Source organism: Molothrus aeneus, chromosome 1 (genome assembly GCF_037042795.1).
Source record: "Molothrus aeneus isolate 106 chromosome 1, BPBGC_Maene_1.0, whole genome shotgun sequence".
In the NCBI taxonomy this organism is placed as follows: domain Eukaryota; kingdom Metazoa; phylum Chordata; class Aves; order Passeriformes; family Icteridae; genus Molothrus; species Molothrus aeneus.
Window position 1 is genome coordinate 141,878,972 of NC_089646.1, and position 24,445 is coordinate 141,903,416.

Here is a 24,445-nt window from a genome sequence, read left to right on the forward strand (position 1 = left end):
GCAGCAGTTTTATTCTTGGGCACAGAGTCATGTCCCTCTGTCACTGCAGTGCTCAAGCCCACCAAATGTCATTTAGCATTTTTCCCCAGTACACCTGCAGTTCTGCAGAGATGCAGTTTCCCCAGTGCAAAGTCTCTGTTCTGGTGTCATCTTTCCCAGCCAGGTACTTGTCCTTCCCCTTCTCTTCAGAGGCTGAGAGCATTGTGCATGCTGCCCTCAGCCACACCTAAACCTGTAGTTTTGGATTTTTGGGTATTTGAAGGCACTTGTGCATGTGGTGCCTGGCCTGTTTGCATTGGCTAAAGACATTTTTGACTAGGAACTTGAAAAAAATGAGACAAAAATTGTTTATGTGAGGTAATGCAGGCCAAGGATTAATTTTAGCAGTATAACTGCAATGAATCTGATGTCAGTGTGAAAAATACAGACATAGATGATGAAAGACATCAAATAATCTCCTGTGTTTAAACCTTCCTTTATTCTAGCCTGGATTTTCTTGAGAATGTGTATGTAACTACCTTTTTATATGTTTTTCCTCTTCACCATTTGTTCCACTTGATCACTCCCAATGTGTGTCTCTAGCTTTGTCTTTGTGATAGACCTCAAGGCTCCTTTTGGACCACAAAGAAATGCATCTGGTTTTATTGTGCAGCACTTGAAGCTAATGTTAATCCTTCCCTCAATTCCCTGGAACAAAGCCAAGCTTCTTAATGTTTCTTGGAAATGGCTTTGGGGGACTTTGATAAACAAAATTGCTTTCTTAGGAGCTACTTGGTACAAAAAATGCCTTTTGGAAATGGTCCTCCTGGTGAGAGCAGGCTGGGGCTGGGCAGGGTGTGGGAATGGCCTGGAGACATGAAGTCCTTGAGGGTCTGCAGTGAGGTGCTGAGCTCAGGGTTCTTCCAGGTACGCACAGAGCTGAGTGAGTGAGGTGGCACAATGGCCCTGGGCTGTGCCCGAGTCTCTGCCCTCAGCTGCACAGGCGTTAGGGCTTGGGGCAGCACATCCCTCCTCCTGGGCACACCCTTGTCCTTGATCCTGCAGAGCTGCACAGAAGTGAATCAAAAAATCACCCTGATACATGGTGGCATTGGTTTGTGACAATTTAATATATTATTATATTCAACTGGGAAAAAATGGAAATGAGAAGAAACTAATGGTGATAAGGGGGAAAGAAGAATAGTCTAGAAAAAGTGTTGGGAGAAGGGGGAAACATCTTTCTGATTTATGTCCTAGAGCTTGCTCTTAACAGAATGAGGTGGAAGTGCATCTCTTAATTACCAGTGTTCAGGGACCCTTCCCTGCCTAAAAAAAGAAGGGAAAGAAGCTAGAGGCAGAAATGAGAAGTGCCAAGGTTGTGAGCAGAGTGGAAAGTAGGGAGTAAAAATGGGACTGGAAAGTACTCTTGATAGCTTATTTTTTCAGCTTTCTGAGCTTCAAACAATCAGCATTAATAGGCCTGGATTGGATGTTCACGAGATGTATTAAAAAAAAGTGTTGAAAAAGTGTATCAAGTGTTACTCCAGTCATTTGTAAATTAATTCTGATTGAGTAGCTGTTGTACTCTGAAGCCATCTGCTTGTTTAGCTGTAGCGCAGTGTGAGTGATGTAGGACAACCAGAACGGGTTTCTAGACACACAAATGTCCTGTAGGTGTCAGCATTTCTCTTGCTATTTTACTGATTTGCAGCAACAGAAGTAGCAGGAAAAAACAGTGGATTGGTTTTTTTTGTTTGGTTGTTTTTTTTAAATTAAAAGGATTCAAGTGGATATTCTTTGCTAGTGAACGCTATTGAAGCAAAGTTTTATACAATTAACAGGAACTAACAGGCAGAGCTCTCCTTACTGGATAAAGAAGCTTCAGAAAATTGACTTGGTTAAAATGCTACTTGCAAAATGTCATATAGCTTATGATATAGTTTATAAAACTGTCTAAATAATAGGACTAAGCCTTTGGTAAATATTGAAACAAATGACACTCACCAGTTGTAATGTGCTCTGCCATATGTGACAGCATCTCTGAGGTTAAGCATTAGCTCCAGGTTGGCAGAGTTCTGACTTCTGAAGCAGTCATGAACATGGAATGAGACACAGGACTTACATGCAGCTGGTTCACATTCATGTTTGTTCATCTGCTGTAAATCCAACAAGGGCAGGCTTGCACCAACCCAGCCTTCCAGGGGCACTGGAGCCCAGCTCTGAAGGGTGACTCAGCAGTGAGTGAGTGTGTGTGACTCAAGTGTCTGAGCACCATGGGGAACTGGGGTCTGAGACACCTTGGAAGCAGGAGGAGAAACATGGTTTAGCCCAGTGCTGTTCACAGAAGATTTGGTTGGGAGGATGGAAGAGTTAATTTAAACCATCTTTTTAATGCATAGGAAGAAAATAGGCATGGAGCACCCTCTCTCTTGGACTTGGAACTCTCAGCAGCCTGGCAAGTGTGATATTAGCACAGCCATTTGATTCAGAAAGAGATTTGGGATTTGTGTTCAGAAGACTGCTGAAGTTCAGTTTTGTAGCATTCCATGCTTGCTCTACTTGAGCCTGGTTAGCAATTTGTCTAGGTTGTCTCTGTATTTCTGACCTCATGAATTACTAAAGAGCTCTTTTTACTGACACTTGTTTCCAAGGCAGTCCAAGAGAGTATTAATAGCTGAATTTCCATATGGGTGTTTCTAAATACTGGTTTCTTTGGCTAAGGAGTGTGATTTTGTTGGCTCATATTCTTCATGAGACCAACACTTGTCCTCTTCCTGGAGAGCTGATGTCACAACTATGCAGAATATGTTCTGAGAGAACTGAGGGGATGTCAGTGACAAAATTGAAGGTTTATCCATGGTAGCACATGTGATAATATTTCAGAAGGGGGAATTATCCTGCATTTTCATCTCTAATCTTCAGCACAGATGCATCTGAGATCAATCACTGAACAGATGGCAGGATCTGTAATTCAAGCATTCAGTGCCCTTGTCTCCAGGATGCCTGTACAGGAGGTGAAGGTGCCATGGGGTGTGAGTGAAGCCAGATAAAATAGAGCCAGTTCCTCTGGACAAGATGGTCTGGAGATTATCTTTTTCTTGAGCTTATGCATTGAAATAATTAATTTATCTGTGTCAAGCCTGCAGATTGAGTTGGTGAAGCCAGCAGCTCCTGAGGAGGTCAGTAACCTGTTTTCAGTGAGCTGAATTGGGCAAAGGCAACCAGCCCTTTGCAAAGCCAGCAGCAGGGAGAGCTTGGTCTTGGCTACAAAATAAACCCCATGGGGCTACATAAATACATGAAGTGCCCAAGCCAACTTTTACAAGCAGTGCAGCACAGAAAATGCTGATTTGCTAAAAGGGAAGAACTATTTGGGCCTGAGATGCCTGGATGTGTGCAATGGATCCTTTTGATTGATGATCATCCACAGATGATCAGACTTAGTCCCTGCTCTGAATCAGGTGTGCCATTACTCTTAAGTGATATCATCTTCTTTGCTGTAACTATTATAATTCATATAAATAGTTGCATATTATGGAATAAAACTCTGAAGCTAGAAATTATTAAACAAATCAGCATGCCACATAGGAGGTTGATTATAGTCCTGGCTCTGAGTTGGGCAAAACAGCTGCTTTGTTTATCAAGGGGAAAATCTAGCTACTACTTTCTTAGGATGCAGAACAAACTTACTTTTTTCATAAACTGATTTTTAACTCCCAGCAAGTGGGACAAGTGTGCTGCTGATACTGGAAGAGCACCAATTGCTGCCTGATAGGGCTTTAAAAGGTTGCAAACAGCAGGCAGGACTTCTCCAGTCCTACAGAGAGCACCCTTGCATTTAAAAAATAAGACTAATCTTTTAGAGAAGTGTTGTTGTGTCTGATTCTCCTAGGGTAAAAGTCAAGAGCAGCTATCCAGAGCTCCTGATTTTTAGAAAAATATTTTTTTTCCTCTAAACGCAACTTCTACTTTCCTATCTCTCTATTCATGACTGAATCTCCATCTGCAGAGAGTGGATGAGCTTGGTGTGGAAGTTGAAACTTCTGACTGCAGCTCCTGGCTTGGCTTTGATTCATCTTGCTTTTCCTTCACTTTTACAAGTGTCCCAGGGCTGAGGTGGCCCCTGCTGGGTGTGTGCCTGCAGCAGAGGTCCCTCACTGCCCCCAGGACCCTGGCAGGGGCTGGGGGCTGTGCCTGGCAGCCTGAGCTGGGTCCCCCCCTGGCCAAATGCCCTCTGTCAGCAATGGCAAGGCCATGGTGTTCAGAGTCCTGCTGCCAGCAGCTGCGTGTGCCTGTGCCCCCACGGGGGGACACCATCACTGCCTGCGTGCTAAAAGGGACCCCTGGACCATGTAGGCAGTGTCCCACCCCTTTGGACCATCCCACAGCAGGATTCCCAGGGCTGGCTTCCCTGCTGCCTGTGGCAGTGGGGTGGGGCTTGGCTGGCTCACAGACCCAAGCTGGGGCCACAGCCTCAGGGATTGCCTGAAGTAATTTGCAGACAGGTGTCCCTTGGTTATGCTTTGCTTTCTTGTGGGCTAACAGTCAGGTAGTATTTTGTGGGAGAAGGGAAGGAGAGAGATGGGAAGGAATGATTCTTAGTGCATGGATCTTATTAGGAAAAAAAACCCAAGAATTTTTGCTGCTCCTCATAGATTTCCATTTGCTTGAGTAGAGAACAGCTCAGGTGGATTTCTTAAAATATTTAGATGATAAGTTGTGGTGATGTTCACAGGGGTCCCAGGATGAGGGAAGAGATGAGAATGTTGGCTCCATGTTTCAGAAGGCTTGGTTTATTTTATGATATATATTATATTAAAACTATACTAAAAGAATAGAAGAAAGGATTTCATCAGAAGGCTAGCTAAGAATAGAAAAAGAAATAATGATAACAAAGGCTTGTGACTGACTGAGACAGTCCAGACAGCTGGGCTGTGATTGGCCATTAGTTAGAAACAAGCACATGAGACCAATCCCAGATGCACCTGTTGCATTCCCCAGCAGCAGACAATCATTGCTTACATTTTGTTCATGAGGCCTCTCAGCTTCTCAGGAGAAAAAATCCTAAGGAAAGGATTTTTCATAAAACATGTCTGTGACAGTAAGTCTAGTTTGATTAAATGCTATGTGATCTGCTGCAGCTTTGCCATGATGGAAAAAATCTCCCCTTCTGAGATCAATTATTCTGTACTGAGATCAATTAGCAGCACTGGTGAGATGATTCAAGAAAAGGAGCCTAACCCTGGGGTACCTCTGGGCTCTTAGCAGGGTTGCAGGAAAGGAAGCATAGAAATAGATGGTACAATGCAACTGAGGAGACCCACAGGAACCGTATTGCTGCTGCTGCTGCTGCATTCTGTGCTGGGACTGTAGGACAGCACTGCTTTTGCAGATCTTTCCACTCCATTTCATCTGTCCCTGCTGTCAAACCCATGCCTTGCTCTGTGCTGGTGTTCCAGCACATAACAGCTCTTTGGGAAGGGCTTTTCCCCACAGCAGAGCTGTGCTGTGTCTGTCAGCTGAGGCTCCTGCCTGTGCTTCACTTCTCCCCTCCCTGTCCCACTCACAGGACCTTCTCCATGCTTGACAGGAGGAGAAGGAGATGAAATGTGTCCCAGCCTGCTCCTGAGCACCTCAGAAAGGTCTGTGCAGGAGCCAGGGCTGGAAGGGACAGCTGGTCCCCGGGGTGTTCAACAGCCAGCAGAGAGGACTCACAGAATTGCAGTGTCTCGGTAAGAAGTGGTGTCTCCTAAAGGTGAGCACTGAGAGCAGAGGCTTTCAGAGCTGCAGAGCTTATGTAGCCATTACATTTCAAAAGAGTGCTCTGTGAACTAAAAAATTAAAAGATTGATGCTGTCAGAAGCTTTGCAAAGCATTAGAAGGGGGGTTATATGCATGGAAAAAATGCAGCAAGCTTATTTTTAATTCTGTGGACCCTTTTTAATTGTTGTATTTGTGTCTCTGAAATAAATCTTTCCAATCATAATCACTACAAAGTTTTAATTTTTCTGGAGCAGGGAGTTAGGTGGCATCTCAGGAAAAGGGTAATTATTCCTGAAAGAGGAGACATCATTCTGAAATAGGGTTATTTTTAACCTGGGATTAGGTGTCCCCATGGGGTGTTACACTGCCATACCTGAGACAGTGGTCACTCTACTGGAGCACTGCTTGCCCCTTCCTCTGTCCTCTTGTCTTCTTACAGGTCTCAAATGCTTAAATTTTGCTTTGTCAAACTGCCTATCCAACTTTACATGCAAATGAAGGGAAAAATGACAGAAAATGTTCAAGTGCTTCAAAGAAGTCATCAGATGAGCTTACCTATCAAGGGTGTTTTTAATCTCCTACGTGTCTGGTAAAGACTGTAGCTATCCTGCAGGGTGAGGCTTGGCTTAGGAAAAAAAGGAAAAAAGATTTTGCAGAACCAGGCTCATACCTCCAAACTAGTTTGGACTTTGGCAAGTAAACATATTGAAATGTATTGACACATGGGATACAACCACCTCTTCCTGTCTCCCATCCTGTGTTCCCCAGTAAATGTCTGCCCCAGGGAGCTCTGCAGAGGTTGGACACCCTGCAGTTTGCTCACTGTGCAAAGCTGCTCCATGGAGACCCCTCTCTATGCAGAGACTGGCCCAGCTCAGCTGAACTCAGTCTGATTTAGGGGATCATTATGATCCCCTAAATCATAATGATCATAATCATCATCCCCTAAAGAGGCTTCAGCTTCTGGGCTCACCTGGTTGTGAGTGAAAGCAATGGAGAGCCTGAAATGGAAACCATCCAGAGTTTGGAGGAAAGGGCGTCATGGATAGCATGGTCACAGGTGACTTTTGGGGTTGAGACGTGCAAAGATTGAGATGTAGCATGTTTGTGTTCCTGTTCCTTCAGTTTTTATAGTCTTTTCTCCTAAAATTGTTTAATAGAGGAGAGAGTGAATGGTGCATGACACTGAAGTAATACTGGAGATCATGTCCAGCTTGGGAATATTTCCTGAGGGTTTTGGCTTTTTCTAGCAGCTCCAGTGAGCCAGTTTGATGTCTTCACCTCTCTGACACCCAAGACGTGCTCACAGCAGGGAGATGGAAAGGTTTCCTTTGGGGTTTCATTGAACTCCCAGAGGAATTTGTGTACCCCCATTCTGAGCATGGTTGTGGTATATATTTAAAATGTTCACTGTGAGGATACATATCTATCATCTCCTTGCCATGATCCTGTAACCAGATACCTGATGGTCTCCTGGCTTCAAAAGTCAGTCCCAGAAAGTGCTTAAATTATCTGGCACTATAAAGCAATTATAGCCTTAGCACATTTTACCTTCACAAAATGGTCAAAATGTGCATTTGGGGAATGTTATGCAATTTTAATCTGCCCTGATATGGATGACTGGCACTGGTGTTTTATACTGGGGGTGAATTAGATTTCTTTACTGACTTATTGCTCTGCAGAAAAATGAAAATGTTGTCCCCAGAGTGGATTTACTTTTTCATGCAGTGGGTAGGGGGAGGTTGTGGTGCTGCCTTTGGAAACATCAACCTGGAGAAAAGGAGACTCAGAGGTGACTGTGTCACTCTCTACAATTTCCTGAAATGTGGATGTAGTCAGGTGAGGTTTGGTATTTTTCTCCAGGTAGCACTGAGAGAACCAGAGGACACAGTCTTAAGCTGTACCAAGGGAAATATAGGTTGGATATTAGGAAAATGTTTTTTACAGCAGGAGTGATAAAGTTCTGGAATGGCCTGCCTGGGGAGGTGGTGGAGTCACCGTTCCTGGATGTGTTTAAAAAGACTGGATGTGGCACTTGGTGCCATGGTTTAGTTGAGGTGTTAGGACATGGGCTGGACTCAATGACCTTGAAGGTTTCTTCCAGCCCAGTGATTCCCCTGGGGACAGCCAGCCTGTGACTGCAGTGACCTTGTATCCTGTTGTTGAGCTGCTCCTGTGCTGCCTGCCTGATAAACCATCCCAACACTCTGGGGCACAAGCAAGCACAGCCCTTTGCAGGTGCTGCCTCATTGTGCCACTCTGAGCTGCAGGGCTCTGCCAGTGTCCTGCACACCCAGTTATGATTGTGGGAGGGCATGCAGAAGCCTTGGTGCTCCAGCCACCATTCATTATCCTCATTTTTCTGCATCTCTATCATGTTAATGGTGAGCTACAGTGGCATGAAAGAAAAGAAGCAAATAGTTGGCTTTGGATATTTAGAAATTGGAGAAGTTTGTTACTGTCTGTCCCTGGGATGCCCCCAGTCTCACATGTACAGAGCAGGAAGCATGTTCTGGAATTTCACAGCACTGCCTGTAGCTGTCTGTGCCCAGCCCTGATCTGGATGCTAACATTTCTGCAGGTAATGAGTACAGTCACCAGGATCCCAGCAGGCTTTTTATCTCCTTCTCCAAACACATCTAAATTCCCATGTAATTATGAAGCCATCATGCTAATTACAGCTGTGGGAAAAGGTTGTCCCTGTCTGCCAACAGTTCCTCTGTGTTGCTGAGGCACAGGTCAGGCTTGGGAAGAATTAATTTCACTGTATTTAGTCATGTTAGCAGTTCTGGGCTATGTTATTGCAACAGCACAGACATCCCCTGGTCACTCATTGTACTGGTGTGTCACACCTGGGCTTGGGGCCTCAGGGCTCAGTGGGGCTGAGTGATAAGGCCAGTGATAAGTGGTAAATCTGTGGTGTGGGGAGCAAGCTCAGCACAGGGATTACAGTTTGGAGGGAAGGAAAGGATACTTAAACCAAATGAAAACGGATGAAGGTCTTCTGTGGTTTGGGATATCTTATTAATATTTAGAAATAGAGCTCCTAGCTCTAAAAGTTACAGAACAATGCTGTGTATCAAGTAATTTTGCTGCAGGCTTATCTTTGCTCTAAGTGGAACAGAAGACAATGACTGTGACTGCATTGTGCCTTTTTATTTTTAAATAAAAATAGTTAGGCCACCAATGACTTTGCTATAAGCAACATATACCTTCGTATTAATAATTTAAAAAAAAAGTTTCGTCCACAAAGGTAGAATTTTTAAGGAGTTATAACAAGGTCAGAGAGATCTTCCAGCTGATAGTGTGATGTTTGCATGGTACCTGCAGAAGTGTGTTGTTGTTCTAGAACTGATGGAGACCTTTTCCCCTTGATTTACCCCTTCCCTGGGCTGCTGCCAGAGCTCTTGCCAGGGCTGGGGTCAGCAGGAGGTCAGCTGTGGGTGAATGGAGGGAGATGAGTCAGGAGGTGATCAGGCTTTGCCCTGCCTCTCTGCTGGGCTGTGTCTAAAAAGCACCAAGCCTCAAAGGAATGAATTTGTTGTAGATTTGCAGACTTGGCTGAACTTTTAACTTTAATTGTCCAGAAAGCTGCTGGAAGGTTATTCTGCATCCTGCAGTGCAGACACAGCCTTGTCTTTGGTGTGAAGAGGTCCCATGTAATGATGCCTGCTGCTACTGAAGCCTGGCAGCCCAGTGGATAGTTCTGGAAAGCTGGTAGGGAAGCTGTGTGTGTATCTGTGCACTGTGTGTACAGTGCCACACATGTGTTCCTGTCTTCTGTGCCTTCTTCCCTTCCCTGATGTGCCCCCCTGCCATGCGCCTCAGGAGGAAATGCTCCCAGGTGAGTCTGTGTGTGAAAATGCAGAAAAGCCTCTGACCTCCTCACCCTGCCAGAGACCCTCCCAAGGGACCCACATTGTCTCTTTCTGTCTGGTGCTGTTAAGAGAGAGATCTCAAGTATGTAAATTCACAGCAAAAAATCATCTTTGTCCCACTTGATAAGCTGATTAAAACTCCTACATTGAAATGCAAAGAAAAAAGAGGTGTTAATGAATAGAGCTAATTAAAATTTGGTTGAAGCTAATTAAAATCTAAATCTGGTAACACTGTGGAAAAAGCACAACTTTCTGTTCTAGGTTCTGCCTCATTTCAAGGCAGATGATTCTCATGAAGTGACTAAAATTGTCCAAAGTTGTCATTGTTCCACATGTTATCAGACATGCAGCATTTGTATATCCAGCCAGCATGAACCTCCCCAACCTGGAAAAAGTTTAAAATATTAAAAAACCTCTTGATGTTAAGGGATTTTTGTCTTTGACTGTAAAATCAGCCCAGTATATGCTCACACCATGGGCAGCAAGTAGGTTTTCTAAAACACAAAGATGAGAATCAAGCATAGTTACATGGTTTCCAGGAGGAAACACCAAAGTCCTTTTTATCTGTGGCACCAATTATGCTGCAAGACAACTTTCTAAAATTTTCAGCAATAAAAAACAGGTAATTGTATTACAAATGGCAAAGACTATAAAACACCAATTCACAGTCCAGATCCTTCTTTTCTTAACTTCAAAGATACAAATTATTTTAAGAAAAGGAGAACTGACTTTTGAAGGTAACCTTTTCTTCCCCACATCCCTCAGAACTTTCTCTCACAAATTCTTTAAATACTTAGCACAGTCAATTAAAATTATTATTATTATAACAATTTATTATGGTTCAGCAGCAAAACACAAGTGGACATTTGACCAAGTGGGACTGTAATGGCATGAAATGTGCCATTATGCTTGGAAGAAACAAGTGAAAATTTGCAAATATGTCTGTTTGATATTCCTAAAATAGCAGGTTAACCCTTTGAGCTTTTGAATGGATTTGGTTGGAAGCACTCAGGAAGGGAGCAAGGAGATTACCAAAACTGACCTGGGGCTCTCCAGGGTGAAGAGCTGTGTGAATGCCCGAAGCACAGAGCAGGTCTGGAGCACTTGTCTGAACATGGACTGAGGCTGCATTGATGAGCTGAGGCTACAATGACAGTGAATTTTGTCATTGTATTTTGAAAGTTTACCACAGTGTCTGCAGATGTCAGCTGAGCTTCATGGCATTTTGCTGTCATATTTAATATTTACTTTTTTACCATAATTTTTTAAACTTCCTAGTGTGATTTTGTGAACCAGCTGCCCTGCACTCAACTTGATATTTTTATCAGACCATCCCGGTGAGAGAATAATGGGAAATAAAACTCACCCAAATATGTATGAAGCATAGTCATATTATAACAATTTATATATTTAAAACCTATTAGACTGTTGTAGACAGGGACTTTGTATGGCTTGTATGTTTATTTTATGCACAGGAACATTAACTGGTATTAGTTGTTTTAGCAGCTCTGGATGGAGTTGCACCTCTGAGAAGGCACTGCAGAAAGGACTGGAGGGTTCAGTCTCTGCCTGCTAAAAGAGTTTTATTTAAGTGACTGTCTTCCCTGGCACTTAATCCCTGCCTAACTCCTGCTGCCCTGATGCTGGTGTTGTAGTTCTCAACAAAGTATTCAAGATTTGTAGAGGGTGCTGGGATTTCTGTAAATGGATTTCAGTTATCTGTTCTGAAGAGGTTGAAAAGGCACTGAATTAAACTCTGGAAGAGCTGTTCTTAGTTTTGCAGATCATTTGAGCATGACACTCACTTTTTCCAAAAAGGAAGGTACCTGAGATGAATATTAAGAGAATAATGCAGTTTTTGTATTTTGAACAAAGATAATTTAAAATATAAAAAATCCAAATAATATCTTTAAGTTAGACACAGATTTTTCAATCTTTAGAAATTTATTGATTTGTGATTGCAAACTTATGCTTTGTTATGTGTTTGAAACAGATACTGAGTGTTGAAAACCCAGAAATATGTTTGTGAACCTGAGTTGTAGTCGATGGTCTATTGGCAATAGTGATACTTTTATATTTGCTGCTCCTGAGTGCTGAGGTGAGAAAGGCCATTTCCAGGTTTTCTGTGTGTATTTAACTACGTGCAGGTGGTGTTTTGAGTGGTGATGTTGGAAGGAAATTCACCACGATGGCTCTGCTAAAGCTGCTGAGCTGAGGCTGTGCTGGGCTGTCACTGAGAGCTCAGCCTTGGGAAAGTGCAGCTAAAACATCCCCTCCTGGGCTGCCAGGCTGGTTCAGGGGGTCTCATGCCATGGCCAGAGAGGAAAGCACGCCGCTCTCCAGGGCTCAGGTGCCATCAGCAGGGAGGGGATGGCAGGGGGTGTCTGGCAGGGAGCACAGGAGGCAGCCAGGAGGATTTCCTGCTGGGATGGGGCTGCTCTTTCCCTTCCCCTGTGCAGGCAGGGACTGAGTCTGCTCCTCTGTGAGCTAAAATGTCCAGTTTGGGGTATTCCCCTCGGGGGGATGCCATGTGCTTTTTCTGGCTCTTGCTCTGAGCTCAGTTCAGCCCTCACCTGCCACAAACAGCAGCAAATCTGCAGTGAGCCTGCCTTGGGCAAAGCCAAGGGGGAAACAACTTCTTTGGTGGGTTTTGGAGCAAAACACAGAAATATTTTATTAGCCAAGACATTTGTGGCCTCTTGCTAGTGTTGTCTTTGATGCCCTTGGGGTTTTTTAGCATCCTCAGGTGAGAAAGAGCAGTGGAGGGGACAGCATCACATACATGCATTATCTGGTTTATGTCTTAACTGTGATTCCTCCCTGCAAAACTCCCTGCCTTGGGATTTATGGCTGAAAAAAAAATGTTAGGAAAAATTCAGTAGACAGTTTGTGCTTAGGAGTGTCAGAAGTTTCATTTTTGAATGTGTGTGCTGTGAGCCCTGGGAAACAAAAATCACTTGAAGGTCTTCCTTTGATCATATTTTATTTATTCGGAAATAGGTAGAATTCTACTTCTGCAGCCTGTCATCTCAAACTCTGAAGACTGGAATAGTTTTTGCAGCTTCTTGGCCAGATATTGAGGAAGAGATCCAGCAGCCATGCCCTACATATTTTCTGCTGGGCTGCATAGCTCTCCCTGGTGTCCTCCACAGGCCTGGCTTTTGGCAGCTCTTCCCTGGTATGAACAGAGACAGTAGGACAAAAAATTAATTGTCTGTGTTCTGCTGTTCAAATTTATCTTGAGATTTCACACTCACTTGATTAAAAAATTTGCAAACCAATCTGCAGTTCTGGGCAAGGAATAGGATGGCAGAGAGATTCATGCCTGCACCAAGCTCTAATTTGTTTTTATCACTCGCTTCAAAGAATAGAGATAAGTGGTGTTTTCTAGAGAAATGGATTTGATCTTTTCCTGCATCAGGTATAAACCAAAAGTAAACAGAAAAATGATGAAAAATTTTTATCTAAGAAAGGAAAAAAAAAAAAGCTTACATTAATATCAAAGTATGTATTTACAGAGGGATGTTATGGTTTATGATCATCCCTGAAAGAATCATCATAGTTTTAAAAACTTCAGGCTGAAGGGTCACCCCATTTCTTTCCTGATGCAAACAAGCCAGTTAAAACTGCAGACTAGAGCTGAGACTCTCTATTTAAATGACTTTATTTGACAAATAATTTCCCTGTTGAAAAAAATCAAATGAAACAGGCTTCATTTGCTGAACTATCTGCAGATTAAATGGATGCCATTGTGAGATATTTTGCCTATGTTTAAATTTTGGGGGAAAAAACCCAAAACCAGCAAAACCATGCTAAAACAGGTGTTTGATTCAATGCCAAATTAACCAAGGTAATATTCTCCACTTCACCAGCAGAACCAAACTGCTCCTCTCCTTTTGGTCAACAGCACAAGAGGATACAGCTGGAGGCTGCTTTGTGTACCCTGGGGATGGCAAAGTGCTGCACTGAGGCTTAACTAAGTCAATAGGTTTATCTGTTGGACAGATGTAGAGGGCAAGGAGGTTTTAACTCTGTTTAATGCCTCAGTTTTCTTGGCTTGCTGAGCAGCAGTGCTGTGTCTGTGTGGCTGATGCCTGAAACAATAGTACTTCAGAAGAAGAAGTGAAGAGCTGGATAAAAATAGGACAGAAGTGAAGGGATGTCCTAATTACAGTGGTCCCCACGAGCCTCTCAGGACTGAGTCATCAGCTTCACCATCACATCATATTATGGATGACATTGTGGTGGCCAAAAGTTCCTTTTGTTCAGAGGAAAAGATCAGAGATCTATACCATTAAAATGGAGTGAAGTGAAAAACTTGTTTATTTCCTAATTGCTAAGTGTTCAATTGCTAAGTGTAAACTTGGTTATTTCCTAATTCCTCCAAAGCCAGTATGGTTACCACAATAGTTCACCAGGAGCAACCCACCTAATCTGATCTGTGACAGTAAAAGAGGTGAAGCGTCCAAATTGTCTTGGCTTTCAAAGGACCAGATTAGTTCTGAAAATGCCACACAAATTCCTGCATTGGGTAGTTTCAACACAGCTGGCTTAGTGTGCCTTGGAATGTCTCTTTGGCAGAGAGTATTTCTAAACACACTCACAAAATGCATAATGTCCTGCCTTTCTGGCAAATATTTGGTTAAATTGGATGTTTTTGGGAATGTGCCCTGTACTGCTGTTGTTGACATTAAGGATTTGTCATTGCAAGTCAGAGGACAAAATGATGGGAAGGTTTGAAATTGTCAGATCACAGAGAGGTTTGGGTTGGAAGGGACCTTAAAGATCACCCAGTTCCAGACCTCTGCCACAGGTAGGGACACTACAAGATCCACATGCCTGTCTGTAGTGCTGGCTGAAGTAGTTTTATCCCACTGTCAGCCAAAATAGGAATTTTATTCCCTCTGTATTCTTGAATTAGGGTAAGCCCCCCCACAAATATTGTTTCATTTGCTGCTGCAGTCATTGCAGTATAACCAGATAGATAATAGAAATACAAGGTCTGGCTTCAGCTCCTCTGACCTGTATTTATAGGGACTTTTGTAGTCCTGAGTTACTCAGGCATCTGCTGCCAAGATTCAAGCATGAATTTTTCTTATAAATCTGTTGGAGCTTTTAAAACCACAAGAGAGCAGGTAACAGAGGCTGAAGTAAATCTGGAAAGAGAACTGGGCAGGCAGTGGCTCAAGGTTTTCCAAGCCAGGAGTTTGCTCTATGGGAACAGCCTGTAGTTAAAGACATCTTCAGAATTGTGCTGGTAAAGGGGGAATTGAACTGTGCAGTGGAAAAGCTCCAGCAATGTGGGAGCTGCTATCAGGAAAAATAAAGATGGTTTTATCATTCTTACAGGCAAACTGGTTTTGAGGGTAGCTGACTTGAAACTAAAATAGAAAACACTGACACCATCCCTCAAAGTCTCTGATTTGCTCTGCCCTCAGCCCCTGGCTGCCATCGTGTGCTCTGCTGCCATTGTGCCTCCCTGGGCCCTGGGGTGATCCTGTGGCAGCCCAGCACCTGAGGGAAGGGTTTGGCAGAGATCCAGGATCTGTTTATTTTATATTTTGGTCCATTTGGAGAAGGTGTTTGTCTGCTGGCCCCGAGACCCCACCCAGACTCAGCTCAGCCGAGGGCAGGGAGCAGCTGCAGGTTCTACCATGGGTGCCCTGGCTCACAGAGCCTCTCCCTGTGCCACAGCAGGACAGGAGATTCTTGATAAAATGCAGAAGAACAAGGTCAGGAGAGATCAAAACTCATATTTAGTGTTTACTGTGAAGCTCTGGAAAAGATTGTGGCTGCCCCACCCCTGGAAGTGTTCAGGGCCAGGCTGGATGGGGCTTTGAGCCACCTCCTCTAGTGGAAGGTACCACTATCAATGGAAGGGAGCTGAGACTAGATGACCTCTAAGTTCCCTTCCAACCCAAACAATTCTATAACTGGTAACTGGCTTTTCCAGCCTCTGAGAAGTGAATATTTGGCTCCTGACTCTCTCTCTATATAAAATGAACAGATTTAGATATGACATGATTTGCAGTTTGTGGTCAGAGCTCTGTGTGTCCCTGATGCTGCAGCTGAGTTTCTGTAGCTGTGGTGGAAATGGATCTCGAAGAAATGGGATGGGAGTTCTGCTGCTGCAGCTTTTGAGGGGAAAGGGACAGAGCAGGAGGCCTTTGGGCTCTGCTTGCCAAGGGTTCTTTACCAGGAAAGAGAGAAATTAAATGACAAAGGATTTTGGTTATCCTTTGCAAAAAAAAAAAAAATCAAGCTTTCTTCCCTCCACTTCTGTTCTGTTTTGGGTGAAAATGTAGTGGCAGTTAAATGAGCTTTGCTAAATCTTTCATAAACCATGCTAGCTGTGGAGAAAGCAGAGGAGTTAAAATAAACTCCAGTGTTTTCCCTGCAGACTTTCTTGCAGAGATTCCTACAGATACCAAGGTCTGCAAGTCTAAAACTCCGAAATGCAGTTGTTCATTTTTGCACTCAGAAATTCCTGCAAGTGGCTCTTTTCAGAGAAATCTCACAGATCCTGAATTTTCCTCTATTCCATCTGCAGTAATTTTCACCCAAACCAGTTCCATCTGAAGTTCATTTTGTTAAATTTTCTCCATCTTTAAAAAAATGCGGATTTTTTGTGTCTGTGTATATGTAAACATTTTTAGGTACACAGTTCTTTTTATGAAGGATCAGCAAGTTATTTTAAAAAGAACCACACAGAGAAGGAGCAGGCTTTTGTGTACAGCTATAAATTTCTTAAATATTCCAATTTCCTGGGTATAAGTGGTTTGATAAACTACTCCTGGATATAGAACCCTGCATGAGAACAATACATCTCTGTATTTTACAGAGATTTTGCAAAAAAGCAAAGTCTGTATGTGCTCAAATCTGGTGTAATTTATATTGCAGGTGACAGAGTTGCATTTCCAATTTTCAGTTTCACAGTGCTGCTTGGATTTGTTTTATACTAATTAAATTTTATTACATCTGAAATTTCTGTTATCTTTTAATTATAATAATATTTAAATTCATATTGGAAAGTGTGGTTTATCAGCCTACACAGTACCCTTCACAAAACTGAATTAAATATCTTGAAAAAAAAATTTAATTCACATTTATTGAGATGAATGACAAAAGAGCTTATCTCTTCTCTCTCTCTGGTTTTTCTTATTTATATTCCTAGATGCTTATTTTATCTGGCCTTCAGGTCCCCAGTGTAGTGGATTTTTCCTGTTTAAAATAGAGCTATCCCTTTACAGGCAAACAAATGTTTTTCCAAATGAGAAAGATAAGTATTTGGCTTTTGTGCCTTACTCACCAGAGCTGGTGCTGTGAGGAGGTTGGGCTGGTTTTGTGTTGATCCTGGCAGTGTTACTGTGTTCAGGAACTGGGCATTTCTGCTATGACTTATGGCACTTCAGAATATCAAATATTATCCCTAACTGAATTTTCTGCAGAATAACTGTCATGAAGCAATGCAGCTTTTTGTGTGCCTCCTTGTTTAACCAGGGCTATAATTTTTGCAGCATGTGTTTGGTGTGGGAAGACAATTTAATGGAGACATATTTCCTCCCATTTACAAATCAAACCCTCCCAAAAAACAATGAGTCAAATCACAGGCAGCTTAGGGAGATACCTCATCTCTCATATAATTTTTTCTTTGCTGGGTCATGGGTGATTTGAGGCAGCAGTCACATTTTCCTGTCTCTGTCAGATGGAGCTCAGTGAAATGTTGGCTTGAACATCTCATAGAATGATATAAAATGAGCATAGAAGTGGTTTGTATAAAAAGCATAATCTACTTTTACCTTTACTTTTTATTTTTACTGTATTTTTAATATAGTATGTGGCAGTGAATGCAAGTTTGGCATCTTAATGAAGATGCCAAACTTGCACTGTGAGATCACTCATCCTGCAGTAAGATTGTCTATGTGGTGTTTGGTGAGGGACGTGTATCCATAGTCAAGCTCCTTCTAACCCTTGGTTTGGGTTTAAAACTCTTAATTAAAGCCCTGGGACTTTAAAACTCTTAATTAAGGTCCTAAGACCAAAATGCTCCTGTCCATTCTTTGAACTCTCGGTAGGGAGAAGATGCTGCCACAAAGAGAACTTGGGCCCACATTTCAGCCAGCTCTGTTCAGGCAATTAAAGATCACCATCACCAGCTGAGAGAACAAAACCGTGCAGGGTGTGAATGAACAGAGCCTGGTTATTGCAATTATCCCTGTTGAGGCTCAGGGTCCCTTGGGGCGGGTTTTGGGTGATGCCAAGCAGAGGGGCAGTCTCTGTCCCTTTGGTCCCACTGTCCATGGATCACAGCCTGGGTTCTCTGGCCCTTGCTGGCACCTCAAGGGCTTCAGCAGGGCCCTGCTGAGGTTCCTGCCTGGGGGCACACTGGTGCTTCTGGCATTTCTAATGCTTCTGCTCTCTTCAGCACCTCACTATGGAGCTCTGGGCTGCCTCATTTGTTCTCTAAAGGGGGAGTTGGGTGCTCAGAGCTCAATCTGTGTGACCATACCCACCTCCTGTTCTATTGAGGTCATTTCTTTCCCAGGTTGTCATTTTGTCCATCAGTTTCATACTTGAGTGATATGAAAAGCAAAGTCAATGAAGAGAAGGCCATGCCTTAGGGCACTGTATATGGCAGTGCACTTACTGAAGCAGGCCCTGTTTGCTCAGGTTTTTGATTTTTTGGGGCAGGAACTATTCCTCTCTTTAGGTCTGAATTGGTGTTACGATGCTGGCATCCCAATTTTGAGTGGGGTCTTTAAGGAGTTGTCACTCTTGCTAAAACTCAGACACTCAAGCACTTAGCAGTTGCTGAGACTTTCAGGGAGATTTAAAATGCTTGTGTTTGGCCAACAGCAGCATCTTTCTGAGAAAGAGGTTTGTATGACCAAGGAAAAGGGTATGAAGCGCAAACATGGAGCCAGGAGTTACACACCAGGGGCAAGGCTGGTGAGATCCACAAGGATAACTCTGCTGGGTGGTGTTTGCCAGCCTTGCCATCTCCTCTGTGCCCTGATAAAGAAAGTGGATTCTCAGAGTCAGAGAAACCCCCATCCTGGTTTTGCATATTCAATTCTGAATTTGCACCTGAAATCCTGGCTGTGTAAATATACATTTGACAAAAGCACAAGGAAAATTCTCATAACAATGGCACTGAAATAACAAGATACTTCCTCAAATTTAGCTTCTTGTTCAATATTGACTCACCTGTGTCACAACACACAGTGTACAGGGGTGTTGACACACCAAACTTGGCAGAATTCCATGTTATAGCCCAAATTTATATTTCTACCTGGTCTACCTTTTTATACATACTATGCCTGAAAATTTTATGATAATTGTGTCATAGTCTCTGATCAGTCTTAGGACTGATTTGCATGACATGTGAGAACTGCAGATAACCTGGAATGGAGTCCCCCAATGGATAAGATTTGGAGTTATTACTTGATTTATTTGATTTTGAACCACCTACTATTGCCTGTAGGTGATTTTGGTGATTTAGACATGTGGATGGGTTTTGCTTTGCAGCCAAATTTTACTAGAGGTGGAGAGGAATATTTAAGAAAAGGCTGAGATTCTTGGGTGATATTATTCCAACAGCTCAGGCTATGTAAAAAAGACCCCAAATCCAAACCCAAACCCAACAGAAAGTGTAAAAGGAGACTACAATGAGAAAATAATTACAAAGTTAAGATAAACCCAGTTATGGAAATACTTGTGAAAAATGGTAGTATTGATCCTGTCCATGTAATGACCTTGTACCCTACCCACTAGGTAAAAAAATGCTTCCAACTTTGATATCATAAACTGTGACATTTGTTCATAATTCTCTTTAACTGAATTATGCTAGTATTGACCAAGTGGTTTGCAAGACCAAATGAGGGCTGAACACCACCTGGGATACCTAAATCAGGGCCAGGTTATCAGATATTGAGAAGTGCCAGTGTGGCTATTTGTGAAGGTGTTTGCCATGCCCCAAAGACAACACAATCATTTGGAAAGCTTGTTTGGAGAGATGCTCGAGGCAAAGTTGGTGTTTCCTGGCCCAGGACAGTCAGTACCTGGGCAGAGCTCTTCATGGTGGGGTCTTTGCCTCCTTAGAAAATCAAATGAGGGGGACAGTGGCACACAGTGGTAAGTGTGGCCACACATGAAAAGTCTTTCTCAACAGTATTGGGAAATATTTTTGGGGTTCTAAATGATAGTGTTTGGGTGACTGGGCATATTAGGGACTGTAGTGTTTGTACTTGAGGCTGCTCTTCAGACAGTCCCTCTCTGCAGCTGGCCCTCTGCGTATTTTGGGTTCTGGAGCTGGTCTGCAAGGATTCAGGAGGAGAGAACTGATACCTACTGCTGCTGTGAACTCTTGTTTAGGACCTGCAGGCAGCTTTGAATTAGAGCCACATGAAAACATCACCATTCTGGTCTCATCCTGGCTTGAGACATCACAGAAGAAAATTTAATAAGGACATAATATGAGAACTGCTTTACAAATTATACCACTAGTATTTTGAAGGCAAAGCAATGCAGATAAAATACACGGAGCAATTCCAAATCCATTAGCAGTGGATGTGCTTAGAAACCCCATGCCTATTATGGAAATATGTGGGCAGGTGTCCATAAATTGATAAAAGTGCATTCTCTAAGCAATGCTCACAAAGCTGAGGCTGGAAGAGTAATGGGGAAGCTGTGCAAGGCATCAGCAATAACTATTCTCCATAGCTATACACAAAGAGCAAAAAAATACAAAGTTGTTAAAATCAGAATTAATGTTAATCTAACTTGACAAGGAGAAGTGAATGTCTCACAAATGCCTGTAGAAGAAATTAAATCTGTTTAATGCATAAATTGGGAAATAAAAAAAGAAATCATGGGATTTTATCAGAGGCTTGGTCTGAATCACACCCAAGTGAAAAGCATTTCAAAGGTATGGCTGTCTTTGCCTTATCAAGCCTGTGCCATAGAATTAAGCTAAACAAATAAAGAAGCATGTGATGTTACAGATGCAGTAATTACCTTGTCTTGAGAAGGGGAGAAAGTATACAGATAATTACATTGGACAACGTTAGCTTTAAAGTAACTTGTAGAAAATTAGGTTCAGGATCAACAGAGGAGAGTAACATGATAAATATTGGAAAGGGGAATGGAAGATTACTGTGGGTAGTGCTGTGTGAGGTTTTAAAGCACAGAACACATCCTCATGCCTATGACCAAGCCACTGAGGCTTGGAAGCTTGCCTAGAGGTGGGATTTGAGTTATGGACACTGCTGAAAAAATTCTGGATAAAGTTGTTTCTGTTGAAGTGAAAAAAAACCAAACCCCAAACAGACTTCTGCTGACATATGGGCATGAAAATGTCACCCACAGGATTTCAGATTCAATTTAAATGAATAAGCTCGTTGTGGATTAAATAAACCAACAGAGCATATCTGTATGAAATACTGAGAAGTGCACATATTAAAATTTTTTCTTTCCCTTTTCTAGTGCAATATATCTGAGGAAGGAAGCAAACCAGCTTTACCATGTTTTTAATTACAGTTATGAACACACAAGAGTTTGAATGGTTTATACAGAATTGTTTCACAGAGGGAACCCAAAACATCTATAACTTGGCTGCAGGGGAAGTTGTAAGTGTATAAACGAGGAGAATTTTATTGGATTCACATGGGCAAAAGAAATTCCAGTCTTTTCATACTATATGTAAAAGTGAGAAATGGATGCAAATGAAGCAGAGATTTCTCTTTGTATGTTACCTTCAGTAGGAAGTGCTCATTTAAAGCATTGGGGAATCCAGGTACCAGCCTTTTTAAGCTGCTTTTGATTTTGCTATGTAAGACTAAGTGAAGGACATGGCTGAAGCTTTGCCTGTGCAGCAGGATAAGGTGTCAGTGGTCACACTGCAGGACAGGCCAGTCTGGTGTGGATTTGTGTGATGGGAAGTGGTGTGGGGACCAGCTAATGTGGTGTGGGGACCTCGTTGGTAGTCAGACAAGGGTGGCCTGATGTTTTGAGCTTGAGGAGGGTATTGAACAGGAGCTACACCTTTCATGTTAATTATTAGCTATGTCTTCTATGCCTTTGAGTGTAATCTTAGTACCACATCACTGGGAAGGACTTTTGGGTCTTTTATTCCACCCTCCATGCTGGGCCAAGGCTGCAAATATTAAATCTGAACCTGACAGGAGAACTCAGGGGGCTCCCTTGCTCTCCAGGGATGTATCCATGTCCACACCTGCATGAGCTCCCTAGAATGTGTTAGGTCAGCTAAGTCTCAAAACGTTTCTTACTTACACTGATCAAGAGGTTCTCGGTGACTATTTCACACATCAGCATTTGGTCTGCAGACACATGGAGTTAGGAGAGATGAATCTCATCTCTGTCATCCACAGCAGGTGGATTATGACCTAGAAAACTGTGACTTCCAGCACAACTCCCTTTTCAGAGGAAAGAGGAGAGGAAGCAGCAGAAGAAAAGTAAGGAATCTGACAGCAGGTTCAAGTTCCTCCTTTTATGTTAGAGTTGGCTTGTGCCTGACTGTCTTAGCTTTGCAGCTTTTTTATTAGGTTAGTGGGGAAGAGGGAAATGGATTGTTTAAAATGGGGTAAGTTGATAAATGAAGTAAAATGAAAGAGAGCCTCCTCCCAATTCAGCTGCTACAAAGAAAATCCATCTCTGGGGAGGTGTGGCCCCCTCGTCAGGGTTTCTCAGAAGTGTGCCCTGCCTCCATTTCCCAGCAGATACTCCTCTTGCTGCTGTCTCTACTAACTAATTCAGAGAAAAGCAGGGAAGGCTTGGATCTCCAGGAGATCTCATGCCTGAGTGACTTCCAGCACAAACAGTTTCAGGAGAGGATGTCAGAGGCTGATGCTTCGCCCAGGCTGTGGCTGGCCAGGGATGGGCTGCAGCCTCCCTGGTATGCTCCAGACTTCACACCAGCTTTGGTTAGGCAGCATAACATTTTATCTGTGTGCCTCAGGGGGTTCCTGTTCTGAAAGCAGAGAAAAAGGGGCTATCAAACTTTTATGGCAGGGTGTAGTTGTTTTAAATGAGAACTCTTCTTCCATTTCAGAGCATGGAAAATGTTTTTATAGTAGCTGTGCATGATGTCTATTCCAATTCTTCTACATCAATAACCATCTTTTCAGGACTGAATTTATTCATGAAAACTCAGCAAATTTTTCCAAGAGGCATGAACTGCTGGAGAAGCCAAAGATGATCTATTAATTATGAATTTAAAAAACTCTGTTCTTTAAAAAACAACTATTTGAGAACCTTGTGCTCTGTGCTCTGAATGAGGTTGTTTTGCCCTTAATTTCTTCTGGAATCTCAATGTTACATGGTCATGTGCTAAGTAGCAGCAGCTGAATGGCTGCATCTGTTCCACACTGTAGCTGTGTGTCTTATGCAAAACACTCCTTCAGTGAGAAACTGTGAGCAAGTGTTTCCTGCTCATCTTTGCCATTCCACTAAGGATTTTAGAGGCCAAGGCTGTATCCCCCTCATTTGTCTTTTTCAAGCATCAGTGTCCAAGCTGTAACTTGGTAGGCACCCCATGCTCTTGGGGACCTCAGTCACTTTCCTCTGTCCCCTGACAATTTCTATAGTCTTCTTTTGGGAAAACTGCACAGAATGTTAGACTCAGAGTGTAAAACTAGGTGCTTGGAGTGGCATAATCCTTTTTGTCACAAAATGAAGAAATGATGGATGCTTCATCCACAAAAAAACCACCAAAACTCTCGGACATGGCCACTGCATGAATAAAATTTCCTTGTAATTAAATCCCTGAGTGAATATTTTCAATGAACCTCTTAATTTTTCTTTCTTTCTTTCCCCTTTCTTTCTGAAGAAACTCTGCCATCTTTGCATCTGCCTGGGTGGAGCCCTTTTCCTCATTGCCTGTTTTCCCATTTCTGTCCTGTGCTCTACCCAGGCTTATTCTCCTCAGCATTTTAGTGCACTACATTGCATTAGCCAAACCCTCCCTTGCAGGTATAATGGCACTGTTCAAACTAAGCATGATAACCATGTCATGAGAACCAGCCACACCTTGTGGCTGCTCTCAGCTAAACTCTCAACCCAATTGCCTTCTCAGAGGTTTGGGCTATTGGTGGGTAAACATTTCTGAGTCACAGTGTTTCTGGAGGACAGCTGCCTGGGAAGCAGGAAGGTGCCCAGCTTTATGTAATCCCTCAGCCAGGGAGGTCCCTCCAAAGAGCTGTGCATTGCTGGAGATGGATCCAGACAGACTTCCTTTCAGCTTTCATCTTTCCCCCACTACTGAAACACAGCAAAGTTTTCCATGTTTAACCATTGGGTAGATGTTGGGGGAAAAAAAGTTAATGTGTTCTTATTGAGTTATTAGTGTCCATTAACCCCAACCCAAATCCCACTGTCTGAGGACAGCAGGAGCCCCACTGTGGATTTCCAATGGTGTCAATCGTTATTTCTCATTGCAAAGACTGTGATGCAAAATTCCCTGTTATTTCTGTGAGGGTGTATTATCCCTAAGATATCAGCAGACTAAAAGCCTGGTTTTGACACAATTTTTCTCTTTCTTCCTGCAGACAACAGACCTTCAGTACAGCCACTGCTTTTCAGGTCACAGTTGTGTTCTTCAGCCTCCTCTGCCCACATGGTGTCCAAGCAGATCACGCAGACCTCACTGGGCCCCTGTGTGACCCCCTCCAGGGCACTGAAGTGTGCCTCACTTCATTTTCATTTATTTAATTTCCAAACATAAAGCAACAAAATCAAATTACTGTCATGGTAGTTCTGAACATGGTCTCTACACAGAGATGAATGCAGTAGAATTTGTCCACTTTAAA

At 42.9% G+C, this 24,445-nt stretch overlaps 1 long non-coding RNA gene across 1 annotated transcript in view; it reads right to left on the reverse strand.

Moving 5' to 3' along the window:
• Positions 1–12,684: 12,684 nt before the first annotated feature.
• LOC136555558 (uncharacterized) overlaps positions 12,685–24,445 on the reverse strand; it is a 29,708-nt gene continuing 17,947 nt past the window's right edge. Inside the window, exon 3 of the long non-coding RNA XR_010783506.1 lies at positions 12,685–12,795. This is a non-coding gene — a long non-coding RNA (uncharacterized lncRNA). The remainder of the gene's footprint in view (positions 12,796–24,445) is intronic.